Below are 7412 nucleotides of genomic sequence, written 5' to 3'. Positions count from 1 at the left end.
ACCTTAAATGAACTTCGTCAAACGCTTCTAATTGGTAGATCAAACCATCAAATGAATTTCGTCAAACGTTTCTAATTGCTAGATCAAAACCTCAAATGAACTTCATCAAACGTTTCTAATTGCTAGATCAAAACCTTAAACAAACTTCGTCAAACGTTTGTAACTGCTAGATAAAAACCTTAAACAAACTTCGTCAAATGTTTCTAATTGCTAGATTAAAACCTTAAATGAACTTCGTCAAACGTGTTAATTGCTAGATCAAAACCTTGAATGAACTTCATGAAACGTTTCTAACTGCTAGATCAAAACCTTAAACAAACTTCGTCAAACGTTTCTAATTGCTAGATTAAAACCTTAAATGAACTTCGTCAAACGTTTCTAACTGCTAGATCAAAACCTCAAATGAACTTCGTCAAACGTTTCTAATTGCTAGATCAAAACCTTCAACAAACTTCGTCAAACGTTTCTAATTGCTAGATCAAAACCTTAAATGAACTTCGTTAAATGTTTCTGATTGCTAGACCAAAACTTTAAATAAACCTCGTCAAACGTTTCTAACTGCTAGACCAAAACCTTAAAGAAAATTTGTCAAACGTTTCTAACTGCTAGATCAAAACCTTAAAAGAACTTCGTCAAACGTTTCTAATTGCTAGAGCAAAACTTTAAATGAACTTCGTCAAACGTTTCTAATTGCTAAATCAAAACCTTATACGAAATTCGTCAAACGTTTATAATTGTTAGATCAAAATCTTAAATGAACTTCGTCAAACATTTCTAACTGCTAGACCAAAACCTTAAAGAAAATTTGTCAAACGTTTCTAACTGCTAGATCGAAATCTTAAAAGAACTTCGTCAAACGTTTCTAATTGCTAGAGCAAAACTTTAAATGAACTTCGTCAAACGTTTCTAATTGCTAAATCAAAACCATACACGAAATTCGTCAAACGTTTATAATTGCTAGACCAAAACCTTAAATGAACTTCGTCAAACGTTTCTAACTGCTTGTAAGATGAGGCTGCTTGCAGCGCCTAAGCTCCGCCCACATAAGTGATGTCATTGTCCACGTCACGGGCTATCTGTATTTCCTTCCGCTGTGCATGGTGCAGCAGCATCAGTTGCAATGAAGATAAGAAACAACGCTGACTGTCATTTCTTGATCCTGCCTAGTTTAAGATCCAACATGGTGCAGTGAGTAGGATTTTAAGAGGACTTACAGTAATAACCATGGCACAGCATGGCACCACCATCGAGACGACCCTCATTTGCATCCCCTAGGGGCAGGATTGCAAGGACAGGAACCTCTGGAACCGGCGTCAGGATGTCGACAGCTTCCGCGCTGCAGGCTCACCAAGTGTTGCAAGCGCAGCAACAAGCCATCCAGAATCTTCAGGCCGAGATAACAGCGTTGTCACTCCGGGGTACCAATGTCCCCCAACCAAGGATCCCTTTGTCTGCAGCTCCGGAAAAGTACGAGGCTGAGGTGTCTCCTGCAGCGTTCAGGTCTTGGAAACGGTCAATGGAGTGTTGGTTGCAACTTTGTAAGTTGAAGCCTAACGAGGCAGTTAACCATATAAGGCTGCATTGTGTTCCGATATTGCAACGTGCCCTCGATTCTAGGTATACTGACGCCCAGTGGAGTGCCCTGTCTACTGAAGGGGCATTCATTGCGGTTAAGCAAATGGTAGTGAAAGCTTCTAACCAAGCGGTGCAGTGGCTCGAGTTTTTTTATTTGGCCCAAGAGCCTAGTGAGTCCTTCAATGATTATTTTATCAAGTGTACGCAAAAGGCTACTAATTGTGCATTCACATGCCCTAATTGCAATCATGATTTATCCGAATATATGCTTTTGCGCAAGCTCATGGTATGCCTAAATGATAAAGTGCTCAAAAGGCAAGTGTTTCAATCATGCAATAATATCTGTGATATCGATTCCCTCAGAGTCATGTGCAGTGCATTCGAGGGTGCCCGTGACGACGCTCTTCATAATAGGGCATGGCTTAGCAGCTCCCCTAGAGCAGCTGCTCTCGGTGAGTTCAAGGAGGAAAATGAGGTGGAGGTGGCAGCCGCCCTTGCTAAGTGTGACAGGAGTACCTCTGTAAAAGTACAATTGCGTCTTTGTGGTAATTGTGGTACTCATCATAGCCCTGGGTATTCTTCATGTCCCGCAAGAAAAACGACATGTTACGGGCGCGGTAAAACCAGTCACCTGAAGAAGTGTTGCAGAGGGCGGAGTGCCAGGAATAACGTTAGTGGTCTGGCCGCGGAGTCAGACATAGCGGGAAGGTTGCAGAATGGGCCGTCCCCACAACCCACTATTCATGTTGATGTATGCTTGGCCAACTTAGGAAAGTGGTCCTGCGTCCGAGCGGTGCCGGACACTGGTGCCCAGGTTTGTGTTGCAGGACCCGCTATTCTTGCGATGTTGAACATAAAACCAGCTAAGCTGAGGTTAAAGGGAGGATTGCGAGACTTCGCCAACCTGCATCTGAAGTGTTTAGGTTCAACCTCTTGCACCATAGAATACAAGGGGAGGCATACAACTCAGGAAGTCCTCCATTGATTTTTATTAATCCCTGGATGCTTGCAAGAAACTTGGTCTTGTGCCAGAAAAGTTTCCTAACCACGCTCCCTTCACGGACTCTGCCCCCGCAGCAGCTAGTACAACCCTTACATTAGCTAAAGCAACCGATCAACCCGTGAGACCATCGGCCATTCCGTTTCCCCTTAGGGAGGAGAATATTGCCAAATTAGAAAACTGGTTAGTAGCCCATTTTTCAAGTACGACTTTCAACACTGAGAGAGAACCCCTCTCGCTAATGGATGGGGAACCCCACCGTATCCACTTATTACCTGACACAGCTCCTTACGCCTGCCACACACCTGCGTCGGTACCTAAGCACTGGGAAAAGGAGGTGAAAGCCCAGTTGGAGGAGGACGCCAACAGAGGGGTCCTACAAAGAGCTCCCCCTGGAGAGCCCACAGAATAGAGTTCACGTATGGTGGTCGTGGCCAAGAAAACGGGGCAACCCAGACGTAGCGTCGACTACCAAAAACTTAATGCAAGTTGTAGAAGGGAGACGCACCATACCCCTACGCCCTTCGATATGGTATCCAGCATTCCCCTTTGCTCATACAAGACTGTGGCCGACACCTATTGGGGATTTCATCAGGTAAAACTAGACAAGGAGAGCATACCCCTAACCACGTTCATCACCCCTTGGGGTAGGTACCAATACCGAAGGACACCAATGGGACATTGTTCTGCCTCCGACGCATATACACGCCGTTTCGATGATGCCATTGAAGAATTACCCAGGAAGTTTAAGTGTGCGGACGACACACTTCTGTACGATTCGAGCGGAGAAAGCACCTTTTGGCATGTGTACGACTTCCTCGCAGTCTGTGCATACAAGGGCATCACTTTGAAACCAGAAAAATTCAAGTTTTGCAAGAAAGAAGTAGAATTTGTCGGATTCGACGTTGGTTGGGACTACTAAAAGCCTTCAGAAGATTATTTATCTGCCATAAAAAGTTTTTCTATGCCCCTAAAGCCCACAATATCCGACATCAGGTCATGGTATGGTTTTGTCAATCAGCTGGCCCCCTTCCTGACAACGGCGCCCATCATGACCCACTTTAGAGACCTGCTGAAGAAGCCCTCGGGCAAACAGGTCATTGTCCACGTCACAGGCTATCTGTATTTCCTTCCGCTGTGCATGATGCAGCAGCATCACTTGCAATGAAGATACGAAACAACGCTGACTGTCATTTCTTGATCCTGCCTAGTTTAAGATCCAACACTGCTAGATCAAAACCTTAAAAGAACTTCGTCAAACGTTTCTAATTGCTAGATCAAAACCTTGAATGAACCATGTCAAATGTTTCTACTTGCTAAATCAAAACCTTAAACGATCTTTGTCAAACGTTTCTAATTGCTAGATCAAAACCTTGAATGAACTTGGTCAAACGTTTCTACTTGCTAAATCAAAACCTTAAACGATCTTCGTCAAACATTTCTAATTGCTAAATCAAAACCTTAAACGTACTATCTTCAATTAAACAACCCTTCAATTTTCCCTCGTCTATGCATTGCCATTAATTTTCATTCCCCCTCCTCAAATAAACAAACATTAGATTTATGATCTAAATATCAATGAAAAATCTAATTAACCGATAACAAAATGGTTTAAAATTAATACCGTCTGGGGAAAAATACTACTAAGTGCTATAATTGAAGCCAATAAGCTACAATCAAAGCTCCTTGGGTCCTTCCCCCGTCCCTGAGATTACTGTTACGAGTAGGTTACACCTTCGGGGAGAATTGAACTCAACTATCCAGTGTTTAAAGATTTACAGGCCGCTCATGAATGGCAGAGGCATGGGACATTTCCCTAGAGACTGATCATATATATATATATATATATATATATGAGCAGGGCCCAAGTCCCCTCTCCACACAAGCTAGGACCAAGGAGGGCCAGGCAATGGCTTCTGATGACTCAGCAGATAGACCTATATGCTCCTTTAAACCCCCATCATTAGTTCACATGGATGGTGAGGTTGCAACGACCAAAGAAACTAACGAATTTGAGCGGGACTCGAACCCTAGTCTGACGTTCACCAGTTAGGGACGTTTGCGAGAGAGAGTGGAGTTAAATCCTTATTTATTAAGAGCATGATTTAATTCCATGAAAAGGAAAACGATTAAATGCTGCGGATTTATTGATTAAATGATGTGTATCATAACTGCAACTCAATGGGGATAATTCTAAAGGGCCGTGGAAAACTTCACAAGGACATGGGAAAGTCTCCATTGACGTAGGAAAGTATTCATTGGTGTGGGAAAGTTCCCATGGGTGTGGGGATGACACCATGAGCGTGAGAAAGTCCACATGATTGTGATAAAGTCCACAAGGGCGTGAGAAAGTCCACAACTGGGTGGGAAATCCCCAAGGACGTGGGAAAGTCAAGAGAGGCATGGGAAAGTCCCCAACAGTCTCCAGGGGCGTGGGAAAGTCTTCAACAGTCTCCAGGGGTGTGGGAAAATTCCCTACAGTCTCAAGGGGCGTGGTAAATTCCCCATGAGCATAAAAAGTTCCCACAGGGTGGAAAAGTTCCAAAGGGCGGGACTTGAGAAAGTCCATAAGGGCGTGGGAAAGTCCACAAGAGTGTAAGTCTCAAAGGACGTAAGGAGACACCCTAATCATACATTATTAAACGACTCCTCAAATAAAAAAATTATAACTTAGTTAAATACAAAAATAAAAACAAATACAAAACTAGAGGACGACTCAGTAGAGCGCAGACCTCCACCGCGGCAGCTTACAGTATGTCTCGACGTTTTGTTCAAACTTGACCTTCTCAAATTTAATCATTTCCAACTTTATACATAACAGTTAATCACTGCAAGTTTTATTATTCTACAATTAAAATTGTGGTCAGGAAGCTGTGAACAAACACACACACAAACAGGGGGTAAAACATAACCTCCTTCCAACTTCGTTGGCGGAGGTAACTAGAGGGGCACTCGGTAGAGAGCATGCCTTCGCCACGCCAATCAGTCTTATTTTGCTCTTAACTCCACTACGTACTTATATTTCGATGTATTTTCTTCAAAATATAAGAAAATAGTCCCTGGGTCATACGCCACCTGTCCACCAAGTTTCGTTAAAATTGGTTCTGTAGTTTTTGCGTAATATAGTTTACAACCAAAAAACAAGTAGTCTTATTTTGCTCTTAAATCCCTTGCGTACTTGTACTTCAATATATTTTCTTCAAAGCTAATGGATTTGTCCGTGGGTCATACTCCACATGTCAACCAAGTTTCATTGAAATTGGTTCCGTAGTTTTTATGTAATGTTGTTCACAAAAAGAAAATGAACTAGCAAAATATTTGTCATTTATTTAACATTCCAATTACTTTCAAAATACCGCTGCGTACTTCTACTTTACTGTACTTTACCCAAAATGTTACAGAATTATCTTTGGGTCATAACCTACATGACTCCTAAGTTTGGTCAAAATCAGTACACTAGTCTCTGTGTAACGTTGTTCACAAAGCTAACAAATAAACTAGGAAACAGACAGGGGTGAATACATGTCCTTCACAAAATCTTCTATTTTGGCGAAGAAAATAACAAGACCACTGCCATAAAACTTTTTTTCTCTGTGATAAATCACGGAAAAAGGGAGTTCTAAAGTCTGACAGTTCTTTCCCAATGAAAAATGGGAGCAAGCAGCTCAACTAAGGTAAACATCCAGAGTATATAAAAGAACCTGAAACTATATAACCATGCGAAAAACTTCCTCTTGAAAACCATTCAAGTAAACCAGCCAGCGCTCTCTCTCTCTCTCTCTCTCTCTCTCTCTCTCTCTCTCTCTCTCTCCTCTCTCTCTCTCTCTCTCTCTTTTGAAAACCATGTAAGTAAACTAGCCTCACTCTCTCTTCAAAACCATGTAAATAACCCAGGTCTCTCTCTCTCTCTCTCTCTCTCTCTCTCTCTCTCTCTCTCCCTCTCTCTCTCTCTCTCTCTTGAAAACCATGTAATTAAACTAGCTTCTCTCTCTCTCTCTCTCTCCTCTCTCTCTCTCTCTCTCTCTCTCTCTCTCTCTCTTCGTCTCTCTCTCTCTCTCTCTCTCTCTTTTGAAAACCATGTAATTAAACTAGCCTCTCTCTCTCTCTCTCTCTCTCTCTCTCTCTCTCTCTCTCTCTCTCTCCTCTCTCTCTCTCTCTCTCTCTCATCTCCTCTCTCCTCTCTCTCTCCCCGGATCAAAGACACTATAATAAGAAATGCAAGCAGATAAAAGAATGTATTGTCTTTCCAAAGATACGAGCAGGAAGTAAAGAAGAAAATGTTCAAACAAACCTATTGAGGATTCAACTTAAAGAATTAAGAGAAACCTAAAGCACCGTCATTTAACACAAAATAAATCAAAAGAAAAACACAAAGCTGGAAAAACGAAAGGAGAGAAAAGAACGCCCTGGAATAAACAATACTGGAAAGAGATGCGTCTTTTGTCAGGCAGGAAAAGATCAAACAAATGAATACCAGACTTCCATCTCGAGGATGCTGGACGAGGTAATCGAAGCTGGACCGATGCAGGAGGACAGAAGGGGTCATATAAACACAATCATGAGGCTGGACAGAAGGGGACATATAAACACAATCATGAGGCTGGACAGAAGGGGTCTTATAAACACAATCATGAGGCTGGACTGAAGGGGACATATAAACACAATCAGGAAGAGAGAAGGCAATACGATACAGAAAATGGCAATAGAGATGCAATCGTTCAATTTAGGACACGCCCCTATCCTTTTCAAACATGTAAACAATTTTATTTTTCGAATAATGAAGAAAATTGATTTAGTGCTAATGTCTAATCAATACGGAATAAAAATATAAATAAAA

The sequence above is a fragment of the Palaemon carinicauda genome, chromosome 3 (genome assembly GCF_036898095.1).
Source record: "Palaemon carinicauda isolate YSFRI2023 chromosome 3, ASM3689809v2, whole genome shotgun sequence".
Lineage (NCBI taxonomy): Eukaryota > Metazoa > Arthropoda > Malacostraca > Decapoda > Palaemonidae > Palaemon > Palaemon carinicauda.
The sequence above is the reverse complement of the archived record's forward strand: the minus strand, read 5'-3'. Positions refer to the sequence as shown.